The sequence below is a fragment of the Macaca nemestrina genome, chromosome 2, assembly GCF_043159975.1.
Source record: "Macaca nemestrina isolate mMacNem1 chromosome 2, mMacNem.hap1, whole genome shotgun sequence".
Classification (NCBI taxonomy): domain Eukaryota; kingdom Metazoa; phylum Chordata; class Mammalia; order Primates; family Cercopithecidae; genus Macaca; species Macaca nemestrina.
The window spans coordinates 193,828,332-193,855,851 of record NC_092126.1 but is presented as its reverse complement, the minus strand read 5'-3'; the positions used below and the strand labels follow the sequence as shown (position 1 = coordinate 193,855,851).

At 35.0% G+C, this 27,520-nt stretch overlaps 1 protein-coding gene across 3 annotated transcripts in view; it reads left to right on the top strand.

Annotated features, from left to right (window-relative positions):
- LOC105485513 (cell adhesion molecule 2) overlaps positions 1–27,520 on the top strand; it is a 1,093,059-nt gene that overhangs the window by 770,193 nt on the left and 295,346 nt on the right. The gene's annotated exons all lie outside the window — the stretch shown is intronic.

Here is a 27,520-nt window from a genome sequence, read left to right as displayed (position 1 = left end):
ATGTATTTCAATTTCATTCTGTTTAGAGCAGTCTACATACTTAAAAATCTTTTTTGCTTTTGCTTCTTAAATAGCAAAAAAGCATTTTTTTTCTCTTTTGGTTCCGGGTTCTAGTTTTACAGCTAGTTTTAATACTATGGCATATGCTATCTTTGAAGTGTTAACTGCTCCCTATTTATAAGGTCAAGCCTTTATTATGCAAGTAATATTGTCATAGCAATGTATTTGCTTATAGAATATGAAATATGTAAAGGAGGAGATGGCAAATTTATTGTCACCTTTCTTATAGCTTACCTAGCCTTGTTTCCTGTTCTAGTAAATGTAGTGGAAAATCAGCCAATCCTTGCCACGGCAATTTTCTGTCTTGCTGTGAACAAAATAAATATATTCACAGCAATTCAGAAATTATTTGATAACGAATACATATCTATAAATGTATAAGCACAATATGTTTATATAATAAAAGGATTAGAAGTGTAGTTTCAGGAATGAGGAATTAAAAACTCTACACATTGTATCAGCTCTAGGGTACAGCATATGAGTGTAAAGGGAACCAGGGGAGATGCATATCAGCACTGGAAGTGTCAGAGACCACTTTACGTAGGAGGCGGAGCTTGAAATGGCTCTTGAAGGATGGATAGGCTGTACACAGAAAAAAAGTAGTATATTTTAAAAAAGAATTAGAAAGGCTAACTAAAGGTCTGCAAACAGGAATGAATACAGTCTAGTGTAGCGAGAAAATCTTTTGAATGAAACCTTGTACTTTTATAAGAAAGTGGAGAAAAATGAATTTGAAGATGATGCAATAGACAATGGAGTGATTATGAGTCATTACAGTATATGATCACATAAAACCTCTAGTAATCAATTACTCTCCAAAACAATGGAAAATAATTTGAATTATAATATGCAGGCTGCTAAGTATTAAATATGGAAAAGCCACTTCATCATTGGAGGATTATGGTCATAAATTATATTACAGGTATCTCTCAAGTCATTTCAGGACTCAAGCTGGCTAGAATTTTATAATGCAGGCGTATTTCTGTATCCAGTTTAGTACCTTCCACACTTCCATCCCTAGTGTTCCACACTTAGCCATTTTATTTGACTCTCTTCTTTCTACTTGTATACTAGCCTGCAGTGGCCTTAGCCCATAGTTTTCCCCATGCTTGTATTTTTGCATCTACAAGGCAAGCAATGACACTTTCAAAAATTAATTATGCCTCAAGTGGGAACTGAAATTTTATTTCTAACCATTGCTGAAGAAAGATGTATATATTATGTAGAGATGATAGAAAGAATTACTCAGTGATTTTTTTGGTCCAATTTCTATATGAAGGCAAATGGTCTTCAAATAGAAAAGAAAATGTGGATAAGAGGAAAATAAAACCCAAGATAATATAAAAGCAGATGGTTGCTTCAGAATAGTTCATTTCTCCTGGCCCAGAAAAAGTGCTTACCAGGGAACTGGGAGAAATTTTAAAGAGGATTATATCTCATTTATCTATCCTTATGGAATCATGCAAATGTGGAAAGTTTCTGGAATACTGGAGAGAGGAATGTGTTCTGATTTTTTGTAAGGAGTAATGATTTCATTTCCAGTAACCATAGACTGGTCAATTTTACATCTATTTCCCAGTAAGATTGTTAAACACTCTTAAAACAACAGTTTGTGGGTATTTAGGTTAAAACAGAGTTCATTGAGAATCAATCATTATTAGTAATAGCATAGGAAATTACCCCTTCTTTTTTTAAAAGTGAATTACTGAACCAGTATAGGAGGGCAGTAGCATAAACATGTCTGAATTTTATCAAATAATGTAGCAACTAGCTCTTTATTTATTTCTGTAGAAACTGTTATTCTGAAGATCACTGATTATTCTCCAATGGCCAAATCCAATGGTGGTTTCTCAATCCTCATATTGCTATTTTTTTTCTCCTGATGAACATATATTATTTCTTTTGATTTCACATTTCCTTTGGTTTCAGTGGCACTGTACATACTTCAATTTTTAAAACTTCTCTTTGCCTCTTTCTCTCTCCATTTATATCTTGTTCTGAAATATAGATTTTATTCAGGTTGTCTTTGATTCGTGAAAAGATCAACTATTGTAGTTCAGCTTTCCACACTGCCTTTGAGAGATAAACTTCACTTCTTACAAAATAAAGAATGGGGCCATTTTCAAGATAATTGTGTACCTGCCACCAACCACTCTCGCTATTGTTGTCTGTCCAGAGGAACATACATGACCCAGTCGAGTTGCTTCTCAGAAAACTTAGAACTGGGAAAGGGGTAGAGAGAGAGGGAAAAGTCAAGGAGCTCAGACAAAGAAGCAGAGATGGTTGATCAGCTCTGTTACTCTTCACGCGTACATGTTGTATGTGGATTTAATCAAATGAATTAAGCTTGAGAAATGCCACAAGAAGGAAGGAGGACTATATGAAGAGTGAGAGATTGAGGGAGTACTGGTGCACACGCCTCTTGTTCTAGCATATTGCGAAGACTCTATTTTATCTTTACGCTTTGGATCTATGACACAGGTGTCTTTTAATAAAAAATTCTTGATAGGTTTCTCGTGCTTAGAATCAAAAGAGAAATAATATAAATGTTTTCTTCCTAAGGGTTTTTTCATTGATTTTGTTATACTTTTCTGAACTTGATTTTACTACTAAGCTTTTGTCTGATATTTTCATCACCCTGCTGAATATTTTCACTTTAATATTAGAAACTGATATCCTTATTTATTTACTTATTTTACAAATAAGAACCCTCTGGGATTGCTATATCTTCTCATGACACCAATATTAGTCCAGTTTTCTAAGTTTAAAAGATTTGAAAATATTTAACTTCTCTTTCTTAATGGCCCTCACATCCAATCAATTATCAACTTGTCCTGATTTTATCCCTATAGTGTCTTTTGCATGGATCCTTATTCTTTGAATCTCTCATTCCTGGTCGGGTGCAGTGGCTCATGCCTGTAATCCTAGCACTTTGGGAGGCCAAGGTGGGTGAATCACTCGAGGTCAGAAATTCGATATCAGCCTGGCCAACATGGTGAAACCCCATTTCTACTAAAAATACAAAAATTAGGCAGGTGTGGTGACAAGCCCCTGTAATCCCAGCTACTCAGGAGGCTGAAGCAGGAGAATCTCTTGACCCAGGGAGGCAGAGCCTGTAGTGAGCTGAGATTCCGCCACTGCACTCCAGCCTGGGTAACAGAGGGAGACTCTGTCTAAAAATAATAATAATAATAATGATAATAAAACAAAAAAGCTCATTTCTCAGAGCTTGCCTGAAATAGTTTCTAATTTGTCTCCTGATTCAATTCTCAACATGCTGCATTTGATATACAAATCTATCCTACATTTGTGTATCATGCTGAATTTTAACAAGACCCTCAATGCTTTGCCACTTAGAGAAAGGTACTTTAAAGTAGTCTTAAAATTTATTTGTATAAAATAATTTTATTTCACTCTGTTATGCATTTATAAAAATAGGCTAAATATATCTTAATGATTGTTCCAAAATGTTACAATATTTTAAATAGCTTTAACCCAGAAAAAAATATTTTTAGTCTTTAATCCTGATTTGGGGGCTTTATTTTTATTCAAAAGTTGGCAACTATAGTTTTATGCTATTTCTAGAATGCCAGCTTTTAGATACTATTTTCAAAGTGAATGTCTTAAATCTCAACAATCATGTAATCATTATTCAGTGCTCAAATAAAAATTAACATAATTATTCTGACTTTGCTTAAGAATTAAGATAATGCAGAGCCCTTAGCTATCTAAATTGAGATATATATGGTTCAAAGGAGAATCAGTATTTCAATTTGCTAGGTTTATTAAGTAATAGTCATACATAATATTATCACATAAATGATTTATTCATGTGAGAATATTATAAATCTGCTATAAAGCCAAAATATGACATTTGGAATCCCAGGCTACCCATCATACGATAATTTTTGGAGGTGAATTGAAAGGCATGTAAGAGGTTGAAGTTGAGACATTGCTTCAAACTATTTTGCGATTTTATCTTAAGTCAAATGCCTATATTTTAATTTGTATCATATAGTATTTCTTATATATTAAGACTTACATTTTGTAGTCAGACAGGAATAGGTTCAATCTTGGTTTTGTAACTCGCTAGATTTGAGCAACTGGACAAATTTTCATTAAAGTTCACACAACATTCCGTTGTTGTGACAATTTTATCGGATAAAGCACAAAAAAAAAAGGATTGACATAGGGAATGGCACAATGGCACACAGTGAGCACTTAGTAAATTGTACCTATTATTGTTATTACTATCACAATTTAAATTATATCTGTGGGAAAAATGAACAAACACAAAAACATGTAGTCCAAGGTAAGTCCCAAAACTAAACCTTTTCTACAAGTTTCACTGTATTTCCTCTTCATAATGGCATTCACATGTTTATATTCACTGTAAGACTAAAATAAACACATATAGTATAAGATATGGTTTTCTTTCTTCCAGGTATATGTTTTTCTTTGTTCACCTTTAATATTAAAAAACAAAGTGCATAAATGATATTATTAAATAATTCCAACCGAAAGTGAAACAAAAAATTTGAGAAAATTATGACAAAGAGAGGCTTATATAATACTTAAAATGTAAAAATATCCCACTTTTATTATCAGTGAAGAAAATTGAGTAATGAGGCCATAATATAATTTATTTTGAAAAGATGGCTTCACTCCTTTTTTTAAAGCTATTTTTAGATTTTAATTTTAAAAGTGGGATGGGTGTGATGGCTCATGCCTGTAATCCCAGCAGTTTTGGAGGCTGAGGCGGGGGGATCAACTGAGGTCATCAGTTCAAGACCGGGCTGGCCAACATGGTGAAAACCCATCTCTACTGAAAATACAAAAAAAAAAAAAAAAAATTGCTGGGCATGGCATGCACCTTTAGTCCCCGCTACTCCAGAGGCTAAGGCAGGAGAATCGCTTGAACCTGGGAGGCGGAGTGTGCAGTGAGCCAAAATTGCACAATTGCACTCCAGCCTGGATGACAGAGGGACTCTGTCTAAAAAAAAAAAAAAAAAAAAAAAAGTGTAAGAAACTATTTAAATTATTGCATAATAGCTACACAATCTTCATCAAAAATAACAAATCAGGAGACAATTATTTAAGTTTATGCTTATTCTGCACAAGACTGATCTAAGGAAATATGTGTCGGGCATTAGACATATAGAAGGGAATTTAAAAGCATATTGTATTTCTGTAACACATATTTCACTTAGGGATTCAGGTGGAGGACCCTGAGCTAGTACCTTTAGGAAGATTGCCTTCTAAATCTACTTTCTAGTTCATCTCATTTCTCTAAGAAAATTGCTGAAGACATTGCTACGTACCATAGTGCAATAATGTTTATTAAGATATATTACTGCAGCTTTTTTCTAACTTTAAAAAAGTAAATAACAATGATAATTATAACAGCCAATCTTTCTTAAATGTTACCATGTGTGAGGCATTGTGCTAAGCACTCATAGGTGTTTTCTCTTTCAATCCATCCAAAACCCTCTGAGATAGGTACTATTATTATCCTCATTTTCAAAATGTGGAAAATGAAGCAGACTTAAGAAATGTAAGTTCACAAAATGAGTAAGAGGCAGGGCAAAAATTCTAAGCCAGGCATACTACCTCCAGAATTCAAGCTTTTAATCTATTAAATCCTCTAAAGAGATCAGATTAATCAATATTACAACTTACCTGAATCTCATTCATTTAAAGGCTTTACATAGATACCACCCACCCAGATAGGAGTAGGGTTGGGAGTAGGGCTAATGTAGCCTGATGAGTAGCCAGCTGAAGCAAATACACTGGACCAGCTTAGTCGTGTCCACTGGCCAGAAGAATATTCTCCAGGTAAATCTGGCATTTCTCATTCTTTTAAAACTCTCCTTCTTCTAGGTCTGTCATTCACTTACCTTATGTTAACCTCACTTACTCCCTCTTGGGAACGTGAGAAGGTAATTAGTTCGTCAATAAGATGAGTAAGGTTCTAGAAAAGCTTCAGGCACAGCTAATGTGAAGCGCTGAACTCAGAAGAAACAAACAGGGGTAAGGAGTGTGCTCATAAAAATTTTATTGTAAGATGACCCAGTGGGTCAAAATATAAGTAATTTTAGTTGTTTCTAACGTGCAGCTTCATTCAATGTGCTTTCTGATTTTTATTTCTCACTGTATAGGGATATTGACATGCATTTGCTCTATGGGGTATCTCATTACTTTCTGTTATATAACTGTCCCCTTTTATGGTGCAAAGTACAAACTAGTCTGGGTCACAAAGGAAAGACAGCGTTATATATTCCACTTGCAAGTCTAAAATAATATTATTTCCAATTGATTTAATGGAGGTGCATTTTCTCCATCTCTCTTTTTTTCTTGAAATGCAAAAATAGGTTTGAGCTTCACTGTGCACATGTGGATAAATATAACTTATTTGTCATGAAAACAAGGCTCAATTTTGTATAGCAATTAGAAATTAGTTTAAGCATTGCTACTTTAAGTTTGTATCCTCATTTCTACCATAAATAAATCATTATAATACTTTTTTTATTCTGTCTAAACACATCTCATCTGAAAGGCAAGATCTTCTGGGACTCAATTCATTCAGTTGGTTCATGTCATTCTATTATGCTAATAAAATTGGTATTTGCTTATTCCACAGCTGCTGTGTGGGAGTTTAGAAAGTCTGTAATTAAATTCCCAAGATTTGTGGCTTCTTACAGGTTTTGAAACAGAAAAAAGTCTGTAATAAGGAGAAACACAATGATCAATGTGTAGCAGTTAGTGGGGCATTTTTCAAATAATGCTACAAGACTAAAAGTTAAGTTACACTAAAAATAAATGTAATTTATTATATTTCACATTTGATGGAATTATGGTTATATATTTTAATGGGAAAAAATTAACTTATCCTGATATATAATGGTTATCACTCTCAAAGGGTACAATTACAAGCTTTGGGGAAAGTTAGCAGAATTCCTGGGTTCTAGTGTCTGTTCAATTATTGATTTGATCTTCAATCAAGCATCACTCTTTGGCAGACACTAAGACCCTGCTGCTTTGCTCATGGTCAGGAAATTCAATGCACAAATAGGAGAAGTCACATAATATCCTATATAATTCCTAAGATATATTTCCAAATGAGAACACATGGCACTCTCAATGCGGGGGAGACTGTACATGAATCCTGCCTTACCCACAGCATGGTCTATTTTGGAGGTACACAAACATTTACATGTAGCACTATGATAAGATACAATGGAGATTTTATATATATGTTATTTGACACCTACACACACACACGCATATATATAATATATATAGCACATATAATATATATACATATATAACATACATATAATATATAACACACATATATATATAATAATTCATTCATTTATTTATCCAAAATTTCCAGGCACTCCTGGAAATTTATCAGTTTAAGAAAAAAAGTTGCATACTGTCGTATATTACAATGTAGTAGCCATTATGAAGAGTAAAGTGGAAGAATGACATAGGAATACTTAGGCAGAGTAGAGAAGAGAGTGGTTCTAATTTTGAGTTGGTAGACCAGGAAAAGTGAACCATTTGAACAGAAAATTGATGGTGAGGGAGCAAGCCATATCAATGGAAACAATCCAAGAAGAGGAAACAGCAAAGACAAAGGCCTTAAGGCAGTAAGTGGCCTAACATACTTAAGGGATATTCAACAGCCCTGTAAGAATAGAAAAGCACGAGCCTGGCACAACATGTTAGAGAAAGGGTTATAGAGGGAAGGAGACACAGGTCATGTAAGGATTTTTGATATCCTTCAAGTGAAGTAGAGAGCCATGGGAAGTTTGAGCAGAAGAGAAATGTGCACTTAGTCTTAACAGGATCAATTTGGTTGCTCTGGTGAAAAAAGACTGCAATGAGAGTTTTTTTGGATGCTTTTCCAAGAATCCAGGGGAAAAAAATGAGTATAATAGGATGAGAATCATAGCACTGGAGGTAAAGTTATGTCTAGTAGAATTTGCTGACTGGAAATAGGACATGATAGAGAGGATGGACTGTAGATATTTTGTTTGTTTTTTGTGTTTGGTTTTACTTGAAACTGGAAGGACAAAGTTACATTTACAAGATCGAAAAGACTGGAGGAACACAACAAAATAATGAGAGCTCAGTTTTCATCGTGGAAATTGAAGAGACCTATTAGACATTCATGTGAAGATGGTAACAGTGGGGTTAATAAATGTGAAATTTAGAAGAAAGTTCTACACTTTAGATAAACTACCTGGAAATCATGTGGATGGTCAATAAAAACATGAGACTGAATGAGCTCATCAAATGCATGAGTGTAGCTAGAGAAGAAAGCAAAAATGTTAGGACTTGAGGTCTCACATACTCCAACCTTAAAGAGATCAATCAGATGGTGACAGTCAGAGAAAAAGAAGAAAATAAAAAAAAATAAAATAAAACGGAAGAAAATGTATTTAAAAAGGAAGTGGTGTTCAACTGGGGCAAATGCTCTTGATAAGTCGAGATAGATACAAATGGATTTAGCAATGTGGAAACAAGCAATGGTAACCTTGGTAATTGCCAATTACTATATGATATAGAAATTAATCATATAATCACCAGAAGAAATGTAAATTTGCTATTGTGAAACAATGGTACAATAAGATTCAACTACAGGGAAATTCACCTTAGTGAAAGAAGGCTAGGAAGATTTCTTGGAGAAAATGATGGTCAGAGAAAAGCTGAATAACTTGTGAGAATTAACTGGGCAACAAACAGAGGGAAGAACTGCCCAAGTCAAGGAAATGTCAGCAGGGGACTAAAAGACAGCCAATAGAGTTTCTGGAGAACATCAAAGGGAACCAGGGTTAAAATTAGAGAGGATAGATAGGCAGCCCATGCAGTGCCTTGAAAGTTACAGGGTTTTCTTTTTTCTGTTTTATTTTTTTAAATTATTATTTTTTGCTGTTTTTTGTTTTGTTCTTATTCTAAAAACAATGGGAAGCCAATAAGTGGTTTTAAAAGGGAATAGAGGTAGGGATAGGGGTGGTGGAATATTCTTACATTCATGCTTTGAAAAAGATCACTGACTGCTCGTGAAAAGACAACTTAGTTGAGACTACTGTAGATGACAAAGAGAAAAGGTGAATTGCCTGGAAATTTACAATAGTCCAGGGAAAAATGATGGTAGATTGGCCCAGAGTGGTCAGTGGTAATGTCAGAGAGAAATTGGCAGATTCACAAGAATAGAAATTCCTTTCAAGAATACAGTTGAAACAGGTAGCAGTCAGAAAAAATTAACTGAACTTGAATTAAGTAGCTGCCCTTAAATATTTATAAATTATTTAAAACATTCTGTTATTCTTCATTTCTCTTCATTGTCATTAATACTGGAGACCAACAAGCAGACAGTCCTGACCTTGTCCTCATGTTAGGGTTAACAGGAAAATACATTTATGGTGTACTGTGTAAGACAAGTGAAAGCAAAGGGAAAACTACAAATTTTATTACTGGAATAATATAAGAAGATAAGATCTTCTTTATCTAAAGTAGTTCTTGTCTATATTACGGATTCTCTTAATTGAAAATTTCATACATATAAACAATTTAGGTGGGAGGAAACTGTACATTAAAAATAGCTTTTCAAGAATGACATGCCAAAGCTCATGTCAAAATGGCACACCTGAATTGTATATTCTAGTTGTTTCTATTCTGAACAGGGCAGATGAAAAGTTACTTGTGCATTTGATTCTTGACTATAGTGCAATACAAGGTTATTTTAATGACATCCAAGCAGCAACAATGTATCTGGCCTAAACTTTGAAAGAGTCATTAATTTAACTCACTCTTTTTTTTTTTTTTTTTTTTTGAGACGGAGTCTTGCTTTGTCACCCAGGCTGGAGTGCAATGGTGCGATCTCAGCTCACTGCAACCTCCATCTCCCTGGTTCACGCCATTCTCCTGCCTCAGCCTCCCAGGTAGCTGGGTCTGCAGGTGCCCGCCACCATGCACGGCTAAGTTTTTTGTATTTTTAGGAGAGACAGGGTTTCACCCTGTTAGCCAGGATGGTCTCGATCTCCTGACCTCATGATCCGCCCAACTCAGCCTCCCAAAGTGCTGGGATTACAGGCGTGAGCCACTGCGCCTGGCCTAATTTAACTCACTCTTTATGTGTTTTCCCATATTGGCCAAGCAAAAACTACCGGTAGAACAGGATTTCAAAATGTTCCCATGTAATCTGTTTTCTCTAAGATGGGATAATCATCTGATGGGCACTGAGTCCACTTAATAAGCATGCTGTCTAGAGACAAGGCAGGAATGCTATTTGGCCTGAACAATCACCAAATAGTTCATGAAGTCATCACCTTCCACCTCAGCCAGAAGTTATCTTGGGAAAGACAGTCACATCTCTTGGCTGCTTCCCCAGAGTCTGAGAATCCCAATGATATACATTCACAATGGCATAGGACTGTGATAGCATATTCAAATGGAAACTAGGAAATGGAGAGCAAATATCTGTGTATATTAGATACAGCTTCCCTTAGAAATAGAGATAGATGCTCCTATGTAATCTGATGTTTGATTTATTGAAGACCTGAATTCTGATTGTCAGCAAATAAAACATCACTTTTCATGCATGAAATATTTTTTCCTTATTAAACTGAGGGATTAATTTAGATTTGGGTAAAATATAGCTTAGATGAAAGATAGGTTTTCAAACTCTTTACAAGCCTTTTGGGAAGTGTTAACAAATGCTTTGGGATTTTTCACACTCAAATGTTATTTAATGCATCTGGCACAACAGGTGGCATGGCCAGTAGGTCATTTCAGCATGATAATTTGACTTCATATTTATTAGAGCAAAATATGTGCTTAATGAGTGTTTCTTTTGTCAGTATTTCAATCATCATAACTCACCATATCTCTCTTTCTTTTTCTGCCTTTTTTTATTTTTAAATAGAACAGACAGGTTAAGGGAATGCAAGTTTCAAAAAGTCCTAGTCATTTTCAGGAGATTCTTAAAACAAACAACCCACAGCATAGTAAGGGATAGAGATATACTAAAAGGCATTTCTTATCATCTTTATTTGTTCTATTTTAAAATGTAGCAACTAGAACTGCATTTAGTGACACAACAACTCATTCACATTTAATTATTCATCTATTCATTACCCAAATATTTGTTGAGTTTATGTGTAAGGCCCTAGTCAAAAGTAGTTGTAATATGTATTTTATATTTTAAAATCAATTCCAAAACTTAACAGATATATCAATCTCAATGATTTAAAATAAAGTATATATATCACCAAACATGAATATATGTTTAAAAATTAATTTTAAAAGACTACATATGATTTTGGCAAAAAATTACCCCAGGAAAATAAACATCACCATTTTGCCTTACATTATGACATTTATCGTTGGCTTCCTAAAACATAATGGAAAGGAAGTTTGCATCATCAGTTCGTATATTCTATTATTAACTTTGACTTACACTGATTTCCGTACCCAAGTAAGTTTTGACAGAATAGAGTCATGCTACTTTGTTGTTCAAAAGTTCTCTGTAGCCTTAAAGGTAACTGTCATCTTGTAAGTAATGTTTCAAAGTAGATTAGAGTCTGAACATTAAGTTTTAGACGTGAATTATATTATCTTTATAACTTATAAAACTGATAGAGATGAATACATTTAGATACATTCTATGTTGTTAAAGTTTAAACAAATTCATCAGGATCTGTTTTCTTTTAAAATTACATAACTGTCTTAGCTCCATCGATCATTCATGAAAATATAAATGAGAAATTCAGAATTAACCCTGCATAATTAGAGAGGAGGAAAAAGTAACTTAAGGGGAATAATAATGTTGCTGAGAAATGAATAAGATGACAATACCATGATTAAAAATTCATATAAAATGAAAGTTGCATAAATTATAAGGAACACAATGTGAAAGGGTGTTCTTATTTTGAAAGATAATAAAAACTATTTTAGTTTTAAATATCAAAGCATTTATAGTTACAGGTGAGGAAGCACTGAAAATAGATAAAATTTAAATAATCATCTAAATATCAGAAAATATATCAGCTATCTCATGTAACATAAGCTATTGTTGGTAACTTTAAAAACAACAAAAGCATGTCAAGAAATTAACAATTTTAAATGTGAATTCTTATCATCAAAGCCTGTGACAGTGATGCCTAAGTCTGCATTCAAAACAATTACTTTTTTTCCCAGCTATTTAAAGTAATACGCAAAGTGCAAACGGGAGATGAAAGATTTAATTCTTATTCTTGCAACTGGATTCAGCTTAATCAGTTTTACCTTAGAGAGAGATCTGTTATGAGTAACAGTATGACATGTTAAAAGTAGCCACATGCAATTAATGTCAGGGTGAAACAACTGAAATCACAGAAGGAAATGAATGACGGAGCCATTCTCGTTCGAATCCAGTTGGAATGCATGATCAAGTGGGTCACATTTTGTTTTCTAAGGAATTTGGTAAACAAGTCTGTGTCGTTTTGATATCTGCACACAGAGTGTACTATTGCTACTCCTTTGATCTTACAGAATGTTACAGTCTTCCACAGGTAAACCGATTGTGTGCCCTATCTGTATGCTTTATTCCAGTGAGCCCTGTAATAGCACTGGGTGCAGTAGCTTCAGTAACAAAGATAATGAACTCTTCCCGGCACTGTGGAGGTCAAATGATTCATACTTGTCAATACTAATTCCAAAGAGTTGCTTATGTGACCACTATTTCAATCTAACTTATCATTCTTTAGGTTTGTTGTTTGGAAGGCCTTAATTTTTGCTCTATGTTGGTATTTATCATTATTATTTCCACCGTCTGTTTTGTGTATTCTCCCTCTTTTTTGCTTCTTTTTTTCTTTTCTTGCAACTATAAAGAATATAAGCCATAATCATTCTCTCTCTCTATTTTTTTATCTATGCAGTTTACCACTAGATCCTGCAGGTTTTAAAATTACATAAGAATTCACATTGATATTTAAGAGTTTCAAATCCCTAAACATCAGCTGGCTGCCTTCAATGAAGTGCTCTTTTTCTGCGTGAGGAATCTGCCCACACAACTTACCTTGATGTACTTGGAGTCAGTTTCTTCTGACTCACTGTAGCAGCTCTGTAGCTTTCCGACTGTGATGAATTCTCACATCTGATATTAATTTATATGCTCACTCTTAAGTCGTATTATCTTCATTTAGATCTTGGTTCTATACTCACCTGATCTAGCAGCTTTATCCAGAATAGTCCAAATAAGCACAGGTAATTCTAGTTCAGGACAAGAATTCTCCTCCTTTCTCCAAATGAACAGACACTTTTACATTTCCAAGTGCCACTGAAACATCAATTTACTGAGATACATAGTAGCAGTTAACATAATTAAATTGAATCACACAATGAGATTTGTTCACGTCTAAAGGAATTAGAACTACAGGCAAAGAAGAGGTTAAAATTCTTCAACCATTTTACCGAAGCATCTGAGATGTTTAGATATCATCTTCTATTTCAGCATAAGGAGATCTAATTTCAGCCAATAGCTGCCCTGTTTATATTTTGGAAACTTCTCCAAATAATTGGAAAGTGCATTAGTGCAAAGTCACTTACTCCTGTCTTTGATGATTTATTTTCCCTCAGGAGAAAAACAAAATAGAGTGACTAGTTATTTAGTTGCCAAATAAAAAGTTGTCTCGGCCTGGCTCATGCCTGTAATCCCAGCACTTTGAGGGGCCGAGGCAGGCAGATCATGAGGTCAGGAGTTCCAGACCATCCTGGCCAACATGGTGAAACCCCGTCTCTACTAAAAATACAAAAATTAGCCGGGCATGGTGGTGCACGCCTGTAATCCCAGCTACTCAAGAAGCTGAGGCAGGAGAATCACTTGAACCCGGGAGGCAGAGGTTGCAGTGAGCCGAGATCGTGCCATTGCACTCCAGCCTGGGTGACAGGCAAGACTGTCTCAAAAAAAAGTTGTTTCACTTATGGAAAATTCCATATCTGCTCCACTACCACCTATATTATTCAAACTGAGATTTAAAAATCAATGTACTTGTTACTCCACTCATTTGAGTTATGTATTCTCCTCTTTCATTCACTTAAAAAATAAAATTGAAACTTACTTATTTTCCTTAAAAATATCATTCTATACTACACAGACACTATTGGAAAATAATATTTCGTAAATCAGTTGAATTATAAGGAATCATGCAGTGAGTTCCTAAACCCCAAACATTTCTTTTTTATAGTTTTTGCTTCCTTAGAAGTTCTAGACGGATATAAGTTACTTGTTTGTCCAGTAACTCGACTGCTTATTATGTGTTTCGCACTGCTGTAGCAGCTAGATTTGAAAATAAAGAACGTTTTCTAGCAGTACCTAACACTTACGATCACATTATAGAATACAAAAGCACACGCTGACTTTTTCAGGAGTTTTAAAGTAAGTACACTGTTATTTTATTTTCCTCGTTAGAGGCTTAGACATTGGTCAGAAGTAGCATTGTGACAGTCATCTAGTGGTCCCTATGCCAGGTTATAGGCATTGGCCTGAGAGGTATTCTTTTACATTCAGTGGATGCATTCACCAGATGAAGCATGTTATAGATGTTGTACATACATATCTTTCTACATATGTTAACCTTCCCTGAGACCTTGTGTGGGAAAGCCATTATGAAGACATATTCTAAATGGGTCACTCACTGTCGTGATCTGGTTGTCTCTATCTCTCCATTACGACTCTCTATTATCCACAAGTACACGATAGACCCTTAAGATCATAAGTTAGATTGGTATTTTTTAAAATTAACTATCAGTGGCTTACATTATAAATGAGATACAAATTGCTCTTTTATTAATACTGTTTGATAGAGTAGTTATTTCAAAGCAAAAATTAGAAAATAATTGGAGAAATCATAAAATAGAATTTTGCAAAATAGATACTTTGAAGCTATGTTGGCAATTACAGCATGTCTGAAATCTTCTATCTAAAATGTTTATTTTCCACATTAAAGTATATTTAACTGTTAATATGATCTTAGCATTTCAGTTGGCAATCCTTTGACATTCCTCATATCCAAAGACAAAAGCCATCTCCAGGACGTAAATAAACGTTTCCCATGGAGCTTCTTGGAGCTCTTCTCAAGTTCCTATCCAGCACCATCACTCTACAATCTGTTTTCTTTAAAAGGAAATATATTTCAACTGAGATTTTTCCTCTTTGACTGCACGTTATATACGTACTTCACTGACTTAGTTCTTTCTACTAGGTGATCACATTTTCCTCTTTCTGAGTCTACTGATTTCTGCAATTTATGGACTGAGCATCTCTCACTACTCTCTGGGTGGTTTATGTAAATAACAATAATAAAAGGCCCCGAAGCTGCAGCCCCATTCCCAGTGGTTTCCCACTGACCTCTTTTCAGCTTGAAAAGGTTCTATCTATTGCTGATTTTTTTCTTCCTTCCCACTGGCAATTTTCAGCCTACTGTGCTGCTTCATCTCATTTCTTGACTCTTTCTTGACTTAAGAATTAATTATTGAAATGTATCAGATGCACTCTGAAAATGTCAGTGTATTTGGTTGGATTTACTAAAAAGCACAGCTTTTCAGCCAACATGATATTGGAGCTGAATTTCAAGTAGCGCCTTTCTCCACACATCCTTTTCACAGGCAACACAAACACATAATGCAGATGATCTATACCATCTCTGAAAAGGTTTGTGCTGCATACGGACATTTGTCTCTATCACTTTAAAGCAGAATGTTTACCTTTGCATTTTACTGCCTTTTTTCTCCCATTGAAACTTTAACAAACACTTTGTATAGAACTACAAGAGACTCACAGAAGCTGTCCATCTATCCTCCTGCCTCCTAACCGGCCTGGGGCTAATTTAATCTGTCCAATTCAGACAGCTATTGATCCAAGTAAAAAAAAGAATTCACAACCTCCCTCGTATTGGGTAGAATATTCTACAAACCTGTTCTCACAAATCCAGACACAGGAATTCATACACTGAATACAGCAAAGAGGCAGCTTTCAAGTGAAAGCAATTGAAACACAAAGGTTAAAATCACCTGAAAAGAGATTCTAAAGTATTTATTAAAACATCTCAGGTATAGTTTCAGGAAGAAAAGAGATGTTTTAAGTCATAAGACACATTTTTAAAAGATATTTAAATAAATATATATTTACATAGTTAATATTTCATCCATGTTAAATTGTAAAATAATTATTAGGCAAGTTCTACTTCAGGTACTTCTGTTTCAGTGGTGTATACAAATAACAAAAGAGACGAAATCCCTAGCCTCATAGAACATATACTTCAGTGGGGGGAGATAAACAACAATAGCGAGATGAGTAGACATTTCTAGTCATGTTTAAAGGTGATCAGTACTGTGAAGAAAACACAAGGAAGGGCTCTGAGACATGCCTAGAGGTAGGGCAACTGCTATTTAAACTGGACCAATGGAACTCATGGAGAGTACAGTAATGGTTACCAGAGGCTAGGAAGGGTAGTGGGGGATTTAGGGGATGGGAGAAGGAATGGCTAATGGGTACAAATAAATAGTTACAAAGAATGAATAAGATCAAATGTTTGATAGCACAAAGGGGTAACTAAATTCAATAATAATGTAATTGTACATTTTTAAATAATCAAGAGTATACTTGGATTGTTTGTAACAGTGTGGATAAATGCTTGAAGGGAAGGGTGTCTCATTTACTCTGATGTAATTATTACACATCGCATGCCTGCGTCAAAATATCTCATATACCCCATAAATGTATACATCTGCCATGTACCCACAAAAAATAACAATAAAAAAAGTAAAGATAAAAAATAAATAAATAAGTAAATGGGATACTCGGGGTAAGGTCTTCATGAGAAGATGATGTGTGGACAAAATGAAGGTGGGAGGGAGCAGCCACGAGGCTACTGGGGATGAGCACTATGAGTTAAGTATAAGACCAGAGCAAGGACCCCGAGGCAGGAGTATACTTGCCATGCTTAAGGAGCAAGGGGTCTGGTATGGGTGAAGAAGATGGAGGCCAGGATCAAAAGGAAGTCAGAAGGAGAGAAGAGTAGATGAAATAGACGGGGTAACAGGACCTGGTTGCACGGGGCCAAGTAGGCCAGCTCATGGACTCAGCTTTTACTCTGAGTGCAATGGCAAAGCATTGGAAGGACGGCAGAAGAATGGCATGCTCTGCCTTATGAATGTCAATGGAAATTATGGTCTCTGTGTTGGTGAGGGTTCAAGATGTTATTGTAATACTAGAGGGAAGAGATAATGGTGGCTTTTATTATGTGCTAGCATGGAGTTGGTGAGAATAAATTGCATTTAATTTAAAATTATAGCCGGGGGAATTTTCTGGAAGTTTGGAGGCAGAATGCAGAGAAAGGAAAGAGTCAAGGGTGTCTCTAAGGTTTTGGCTGATTGTTAAAAGCCCAAGCAATTTCTACCTCAGTGGCTTTCGATGTTATTACTGGATTGCCATAAAATAATTGTGCATAATGAGGTTCTAGTTGCTCTTTGGGGGAAGTTTTAAATTGAAGTTGTTAAAAATAAAAAATCTCCAGGCTTTTAGAAAGTACTAGTGGCCAGGCGCAGTGGTTCACACCTGTAATCCCAGCACTTTGGGAGGCTGAGGCGGGCGAATCGCAAGGTCAGGAGATCAAGACTAGCCAGGAGATCAAGGTCAGAAGATCAAGACCGGTGAAACCCCGCCTGTACTAAAAATACAAAGAAATTAGCTGGGCATAGTGGCAGGCGCCTGTAGTCCCAGCTACTCGGGAGGCTGAGGCAGGAGAATGGCATGAACCCGGGAGGCAGAGCTTGCAGTGAGCCGAAATCACGCCACTGCACTCCAGCCTGGGCAACACAGCCAGACTCCGTCTCAAAACAAACAAACAAACAAACAAAAAAGTACTAGTAATCATTCAACATTTCAATTTTGTTGGATAATTGTATTTTTCTGACTATGTATCTTCTTTTATTTCTTAGTTGACCATAAGTATTATTGATCTTTTCATTGTGTTGGAGTGGGGAAGGTTAAAGTTGGGGGTAGGCTTTGATTCTGACACAACAAATAAATGGATCATGGAGAAAATAAGAAAAAATATGGGCAAAGAGAGATTAACAAGGAAGGAGTCTCAGAAAGAAAATACTCAACATGATTCAGAAGTAAGATATAACTTTATATAAAGAATGTTATGTGGGCTGGGTGTGGTGACTCACGCCTGTAATCCCAACACTTTGGGAGGTGAAGGTGGGAAGATCACTTGAAGCCAGGAGTTCAAGACCGGCCTATGCAACATAGTGATACCCCATCTCTACAAAAAAGTAAAACTTATTCAGGCATAGTGGTGCATGCCTGTAGTCCCAGCTACTCAGAAGGCTGAGGTGGCAGGATGGCTTGAGCTGTTGAATGAAATTATGAAGTTAGATCTTACTTCTGAATCGTGTTGAATATTTTCTTTCTGAGATTCCTTCCGTGTTAATCTCTCTTTTGCCTATTTTTAAAAATTATTTTCTCCATGTTCCATTTATTTGTTGTGTCAGAATCGAAGCCTACCTCCAACTTTAGCCTTCCCCACTCCAACACAATGAAAAGATCAACAACACTTATGGTCAAATAGGAAATAAAAGAAGATACATAGAAAAAAATACCATTATCCAACAAAATAAAAAGGTTGAATGATTTCTAGTACTTTTTGAAAGCACGGACATTTTTTATTTTTTATTTTAACAACTTCAATTTAAAACTTCCTCAAAGAGCAACTGGAACCTCATTATGAACAATTATTTTATAGCAATCCAGTAATAACATCAAAGGCCACTGAGGTAGAAATTGCTTGGGCTTCTAACAAGTATTGCAGCTATACAAGATTCCTTCTTGCTTATTTCTGATTTCTGGAAACATAGCTGTTGATCATTAGCATTGTTATTTAATTACATAAATAGAACTGATGAATGTATATTTGGAAAAGCCCTGTGTGTTGCTCTCCACCTACTCATTGAAAACAAAGGCTTTAGAAGGAAAAAAAAAGGAGAATTTGTACTGTAACATCAATATTCTAAGCAGAAAAACAAGTGTACCATATAACTGCATTTTTCTAAATTCAACGAAATGATATTTTTTGCCATCATTTGGTATGTGCCTGCCCTCCTCCGTTTCTTTTTCTCTTTCTCTTTCATTGTCAGCATTTTCCTCATCTCTCTCATGCCTGTGGCACCATCCTGCAGCTCCTGAATAAAAGTCTCTTTCTCTACACTTAATGTCTCATGTCTGCTTTAGAGTCTTATCCCAGTCCTAAGATCTTCTGAGGAAAAAATTCTCAGGAATCCCTCTGAACCATCTAGAGCTTGCATTGTCTTCCTGTGACTCAGGGGGTAACTCTCCCCACACCCCCCTTCCAATTTCTCTTCTACTCATTGATTTTTCTTCATGTTGTCAGAGACAGATGTGTTTTATCTTCTCACCTCCATCATGTCTTTTCAAATCTTTTGTTAAGTCCAAGTTTGTTCTCTTAGGGCTGAGGCTTTTAAAATCAAAAAGCCAGGAAAGACTTTGTTTTCCTCTAATTTTTGAATTTACATTTTTCCTGATGTCAGGATACTGAATAACCTGACTTCTGCCTGATTTTGGAAGGTAAAACAGGATGAAGAGAAGACCAAAGCAGATCTGGAAATATAAGAAAAATATCTAATAATATTTCAAAAATATTACGATGACTACTAGAAATACTACAAATAACATCCTATAATCGCTTGACTCTTACATTGCTTGTTTACCAATTGATCAATACCAAGGAATTTCACTTACATTTTGGAGAATTATGTATCCTGTTTTCAATGTTTTCTGTTACTCATGCATTCTTCATCTATGAAGCTTCCATCTTACGAGATGGAAATTAAATAATTTCTTAAAATTAAAAATTAATTTCTTTTATGATCACCTATGAATAAATAGTTAACACTTTACTTAAACACAGATCTTCATATTATGTGACAAACAATTTTCTCCTTAACACTTCCTTGAATGTTTGTATATTAATGGAAATAAATTGTCTGCCCTCCAATTAGAAGGAAAGGGTAAATAAGATACTTGTAGTACATGATGAGAGATTATTAGGATACAGGAGAAAGTGAAGGCAACATCAATGGGAGAAAAAGAATGAGAGACAGAGAATCAACCCGTCTTGACTGAGCTGCTTCAAGAATTGGTAAAACCTGTATTCTTCTATGATGTTCTGGTGCCTTAAAAATAAAAAGAGGATATTACATGGGTACTACAGCAGCAATACAATAAAGAATAGAAATCATTGGTCTCAAATGTAATATGCAGACTGCTTCAGTGTTTAAAATAGAATGAAAAATTTGTAAATTTATGAAAATTTAGAATCTCCTTAGTTCCATAAATAACCACAGTCTCCATGAGGTTATCAAAACTGCTAGCATAATCAGGTTTATATTGATTTACTTTTTAATATTACTCATTTTGACCGTGAGGAGCAGTTTCTGAATGAATTATTTGCTGTAGGATGACACTGTATGGAAAGGAGAACTAGAGTGGGCCTCATATGAGGAGGCATACCAATTGACACAGTAAAATTTTTTGATATAAAGGAGTTTCCCCTATAAGCTAGTATGGCATTTGATGTAAAGAAATATGGTTCATTTTTAATGTTTTATTATAATATAAAACATCTTTTCCGTGTGTTTTTAAAAATTCATGTGTGTGAGATTGTTTTATAAATTGAGAACTTTTACCCCTGTTGAACCATAATCTCCATCAGCAGAAAAAAAGATTCTGTAGATTGTTTTCTCTATCAAACTCTCAGGAACATTCCTCTTCCAGACATCAAAGCCTTTCTCTCATCATACTGCTCTTAATAGGCCTCAATGTTGTTAGCTTTTAAAATGAAAGTACTGAGAAGTACATTTACATTCTTCTTATAATCAACTTTATCTTATTTATGTCTAGACATCCATTTAAAAAAAATAAGCGCACAGCATTGCCAAAAGAAATGAAGCAGGCAAAATAGCCTAAATTGTCCTTGTGTCTCCTTTCTAGTCAATTTATTTCTCTACCCAGGTTTCTGATGGGTATCTGTGTTTGTGCAGGAACTCTGACTGTATCTACTTCAGCTGAACGCTCACTTATCTGAGTCTAATAATGTCAGGGCCCTAGATGCAAATAGGATGGAGAAGACTGGAAGAGAGATTGTGTTAGTCACACCACACATTGCTCAGTTTCACATCATCTGAAAAACTTTCCCTGCCCAGTTTGCTCAGTCTTTCCACAGCTGCCCTCATCCTAATCCCATTTAGGGGGCTTTGCTTTATGCACTTTTATGGTGCTCTGCATTTGCCTCTCTCAGGTGTTCACCACATCTTTATTGATATGTTCTTTTATCTTTCTAAACTGTAAGGAACTTTACTAGTTCTTAATATAGCAACTAGTAATCTGTAAGTATTCAATGTTTTCTGGTGGATAAATGAATTAATTATAAAAGTATTCAAGCAGTGTACATGAAAGAAGGCAGCTCAAGACATGCTGTAAATATGAGATAATAATAACTTTTGATATTAAATTGAAAGCTACAAGGTATCAACAGTGTCTTTAGATAAGTTCAATAAGCTTTTCAGAGTATAGCTTCAATTGTGCTTACATTCATATCTAATGCAGAATAACAAGAGTAATTCATGGGAAAAAGTATGTCACCTACAAGGAACAGGTTTGCACAATACTCCTTATCATTAGTAAACAGAAAATGTCAGAACAAGTGTATACTTTTGAAACAAACGAATCCAATACCATACACAAAACAAATAATGGCAAGAATAACAACAAAAAACTGCTATCAAATGTAGCCCCAATTTGTTGACATTAGTAATACTAATTAGTAATACTAAGTGCAGAGCTTTTCTAAGCACTATTTACCCATTTTCTCACTTCATCTGTATTGCAACCCTAGAAGAAATAGTTACATGAGTTTCATTTTTATAAAAATAATTAGCATGATAATTATTCTTCAGGTATCTTTACTTTCATGGCCTAACCTATTTTTTCCTACTTATCCTTACATTATTAAACACTTTAATGAAGTACAAATCAATTTTGTTAGAAATTGCCAATCTAAAAAGAAAAGGATTGCTTGCTCTAAATTGATACAACCCAGGATATATCTGTATCTTAGAACATTTTGTGGTATAAATACATTTTTAAAATGCTGACAGAGAAATCTATATAGCAAACGATAGACACGTTTTGTGTATTTGTGTTGTGTGACTGTGCATAGAGAGGAAAAAATAGGTGGTAGTAACACAACAATCACTAAGCCCAGAATATTTTCACATGCAGAGGTGCATGAATTTCCTTGGGATTAAAGTAAATGTGTTGTGGATTCTACCATTCCTTTGGTTTTATTTTCAAGTGTTAACATTTGCCTATTCCTAAATAGTTTTTGTTTGTTTGTTTAGTTGGAAGAATTTGGGTATACAATTTATATGAGTATTTTTGTTGTTATTGTTGCTATTTGCATGCTTCATGTTTGGTATAAGATTCCTTTGTTTTAAGAGTATATACTTCTTCTGATATTATCTATTTAGTAATGATGAGGTGTATGGTCAAATCTTTTCCTTTTAGGTGATGTAAATTTTTTCCATGAATTACTCTTTGTCATTCTGCATTAGATAGAAATCATAAGAAGCTTTAAAGCTATAGTCTGAGAAGTTTAACTCATCTTAAGATTTTTTGTATCCCATATCTTTCTGTTTAATATCGAAAGTTCCACCTTTGATCATGCATTTTTATTTTCTAAAGATGTCTAGTAATTTTCTCACCAACTCTACATCTTTTGAGATGTGTTTTCATCTTGAATGAGTTTATTTTGACATCCAGATAGCATTTGCTAAAATGTGAATGGTGTGTTCTCTGCTACTTAATTTTCTAAGGTTATCCCTCCAGCTTTCTAAAATTTGTCACTTATTCATCTGTCTTTAATCCTGCAATTGGAAATTTGGGAACAAAGTGGAATTGTATAGGCAGCAGGACTGAAAATACAAACATTCTTCCTCTTGATCCTTGTCATATTGGAAATACTCTATGATTCACTGAAGAACACTTTGAGATACAGAATAAGGGGTTATGGTAAATATAGTGAATATTCAATCATTGTGTTCTTTAAATGTATTTATAATGCATACAAAAATAAAACAAAGAAAATATTTTATTATTTCCCTTTCTCATGGTAAGAACAGTTAGATTCTTTAGTGGGGGCATTTTTATTAAAATAGATAAGAAATATATCAAGTGCCACAGTACAGGATATTTACTATCTTGGATGTCTGATGTTGCTCTGACACTAAGATAAAAAGAATTAGAGCATTATTTTTTTATTGACTAGTTTCCTAAGCTAAGGTCCTCCATGCTATCAGTGTGCATACTCAGGGAACAAATGTAATTTCATATGTGACACCATTTACCATATGTTATAATTTGACAAGCTTAGTGAGAACTTGGTTCATGAAAAGCAAACATTCATAACTTCCCTTCTCAGAAGCCTCATTACAAAATTAGATATAAAATAGGCATTAGATTTAGAAGTTAAATAAGAGAGGAATTTAATTTCAACTAAAACAAGCATAAAAGAACATTTTGAAAAGTAATTACCCAGAAATCTTGAAACTTGGAAAGAAAGAATGTAGGTTAAAATTGGAGGTCCTAACGTACAATGAGTCATTCAACTGGGGAGAAACCCGAGAGGTGAGTCAAAAACTGGGTAGCGGCAATGGTGGTGGAGGTGATGGAAAGGAACCTAAGATAAAAATCTAGTCCATGAGTCTAACACTCATTGAGAAAATATGTGTAGTGAGGAAAGGAACTACATATGTCTGAACATGAAGCAAACCAGTTGTAAGTTGAGCTTCATTTTTTTCAATGGCAGATAGTTTTCATATGTTGTCAGGATTGAAGAGTTAAACTGTTAAGGATATCCATGGTATTATTAGATGTCATCTTATAATATTTATCATCTTAATGACATGTTCAAATGAGTATATTTTATAAAATATATTCATTGAGAAATAGTATTTTATTTCTATGTTCCTATTTCTTGGAAATGTTATTCAGAATTCTCATATACATCTTTGGCATCAGAGTCTTGTCATCAATAATGACTCAATGTGTTGAGTCATTTAACATGAGTTTTTCAGAACATATCTTCACATCCATTTAAGTTCTTTGAGCTGCTGCAGCACTCTTTCATTTGTCTATGATGCTGGCACTGCAAATTTTAATGCAAACCCGTAGTACCCATTTGCTTTTCATGGTCTTCACCAGACAATCAGTTAATATATTTCTTAAACGATCTTTTAAAAACTTGACAACCAATACTTGCAATTATCAAGGCATATGCTTATGACTAAGTCCATGTTAAATTCTGTTTGCTTTTATTTTATGTTTGTAAAGATTATCTCAAATGACCTTTATAAATAATCAGAACTATCGCTAGAGGATGTCATTTGGTAAATGTCTCTTCTGACCATAGTAGTATGAGAACCTTTATAAGGACTAATACCTGTGGCGATTTTTCTTAGAAATGATTTTAGATGAAATGAATCAAAAAGGGCCCTAGCACAAAATACTCAACTTTAAGATAATTTAAATAGAATTTAACACAGAGATGTTTAACAAAGAAATGGATAGCGTATAGGAAAATCACAAGAAACGGTGCACTAACCCATGGTTGGTAACAGGGCAGCTACCACCAATACTCAACCTGAAGATGCAAAAGGAGATAATGATTTCCAAGATAAGAAAGAGAATAGTGTAGAGAGAGCCACTTTCAAAGATGAGGTCTATCCAGCATGATGTAACCCTGCAGGGATATGAGATGCTGACCTTTTTCTTTCCTTTCTCTGATCTCCTGAAAGGGTTCTGCACTTGTCTAACTTAATCAGAAGCCTCCCAGGGCAGAAACAGGTAGAGAAAGATCAGGTGTGTGTGGTGTACATCTAGGCAATCAAATATAAGATATGCAGCACAGGAAGAAGTTTAACATCTCTCCTCCCCTCTCTTTTCTTCTCTCCCTTCTCCTGATGTCTCATATGTGCGTGTGTGTGTGTGCGTGCACACACACACACACACACACACACAAAGTTGACTTAAACTTTTCCAAAGTCCATCAGCATGTCAGCATGTGGGATTTGGATTCTGACTATATTAAAGGATTAAACTTTTGCATTGTTACCCAGGAAGAAAGAAGACAAATCATCTGAAAACAAGAATAGCCATTCTGATGCCTCCTACCTCATTGTCTAGTAGGTCATCCTAAAGTTATTGCCCAAATGCAAACATTAATGTCCAGATTGCCCCATTTGTGGAAAGGAAAAGAGTCATGGATTTTTTTTTTTTTTACAAGTAAATACAAAAGTTTCAACATGTAAATGGAGTGAAGGTAACACATATAGTTTTCAGATGAATTTAATCATTCAGATATCGACTATAAATGACAATCTGAAACACGTGGGCCAATTAAGATGAATAAAGGAAAAGAGTACAAAAGCAGAGGCTGGAAAACAAAGCACCTTAAAAAATACTAAGGAGGCTTCCCAGGTTTGCCATTGTGAATTTTTTCCTTACTCAGTAGGTACAAATAGAAAATGTTCACAGGGATATTTTTGTTATGCAGCTGCAAAGGTAGGCAGATCTGTTTTCTATGATTGATGATATTGTTTTTCCTTTTAATACGACAGAATTTGTTTTAAAAAAAAAAAAAAGACAGAAACAAAAACTGTGCTCCCAGGGATATTGGGAGCTGTGCCGTAGACAGCAGATGTATGGTTTCTATCTAATATCCACACACATTAAAATATATATTTTTTAATGCTGTGGGATTATTAGAAAAGTGGAAAGACAGTCCTGGCTTTGATGAGGCAAGAAAGAGAGGACATTATAAAGGAATGTTGGAAGAGGCCAAAAAAAAGAAAGAGGAAGGGAAAAGAAATGTAAAAGAATATAAGAATAAAAAGTGATGTGAAGAGAGTGTAAATGTAGAAACAGGAAAAAAAAATGTGATTGCGAGAAGAAATAGGCAGACACCAGAACCCCAATATGTGACATTTGTATATATAAATTTAGTGAAAGACAGTTGCAGTTTCTCCTGTCATAATAGCCAATGTGGTAAAACACTCACACACACACACAGTACACAACCTACGTACTTGTTGGCATCATGGAAGTTGGTCTATTTCTAGTCTACCTTCTCAAGTGCTGCCCTCTACCTCTTCGTGGGAGGTGATCGGTGCTAGCTAAGAACAACTAGGAACAACATGAGCAGAGAATATAGGAACTAGAACAGGTGAGTACAAAGCGTGCAGGAAGGGTAGAGAAAATGATGACACCTGTTCGGATATGCCTCCTATTGTTAGTGGCCGTGAACTCGTACAGGTCTGCAGCAACCTCCACTCTTGCTGCCGCAGAAGAAAGAATTCAAGGGAGGGGCATAAGACAGAGTGAGAGACTGAGGCAAGTTTTAGAGCAGGAAGGAAAGTAAAGTACTCTTGGAAGAGGGTCAAGGGGGCAACCTAAGAGATTCAAGTGTTTGGCTTGACCTTTGACTTGGGGTTTTATAGGCTGGCATTCTTCCAGGGTCTGATTTTCTTCTCCCTGGATTCTTCCTTTGAGGTGGGCTGTCTGCATGCACAGTGGCCTGCCAGCACTTGGGGGGTGCACGTGCCATGTGTTTACTGGAGATATACGCATGCTCACTTGAGGTGTTCTTCCCTTACCAGTCTAATGTTTCTAGAAGTCATATACCAGTTAAATGTGGCCATTTTGCCTCTTAATGTGCACACTTGAGCCCACATACCCAAGTCCTGAGATCTTATTGGGAAGCTGCTGATCACCAGCTTCAGGTGGTTCTATCACTGATTTTTAAATCACTATCTCATAAGGAACTCACTGCAACCCTAGAAAGTTATCTGAGTAGTTTTTCTACTTGTCTTGTATAATGTATCCTAGTTATTTTATGAATTTTTGTATGCTTTGCATATAGATCATTGGTTATTAGAACCAAGCAACCATGGGGCTACACTTTGTTTGATTTGCCATTTTCAATATTTATTTCATTTGATCACAAAACAATGCTAATCAAATTATCCAAACAAGTTTTGTGAGAATGTAAAAATAAAAACAAGACAACAATAATAAAAGCCATTACTAATTATTTCAAATTTATTCAATAAAACAAACGTTAACATTGTCATGACTGTCTCAAATTTTTTAAAAAGAAACGAATATTTTAAAAGATTAAAAAAATAAAAATACCACTACAGAGTATTGACATTTTTTTTAAAAGCAGCATGCAACTCCAAAGGATCTTGGCTTATAGAAAAATGAAACAGAAATATCCTTAAAAGGTAAAATGTATTGATTTAAATTAACAGTAAATTATGAATGAACAAG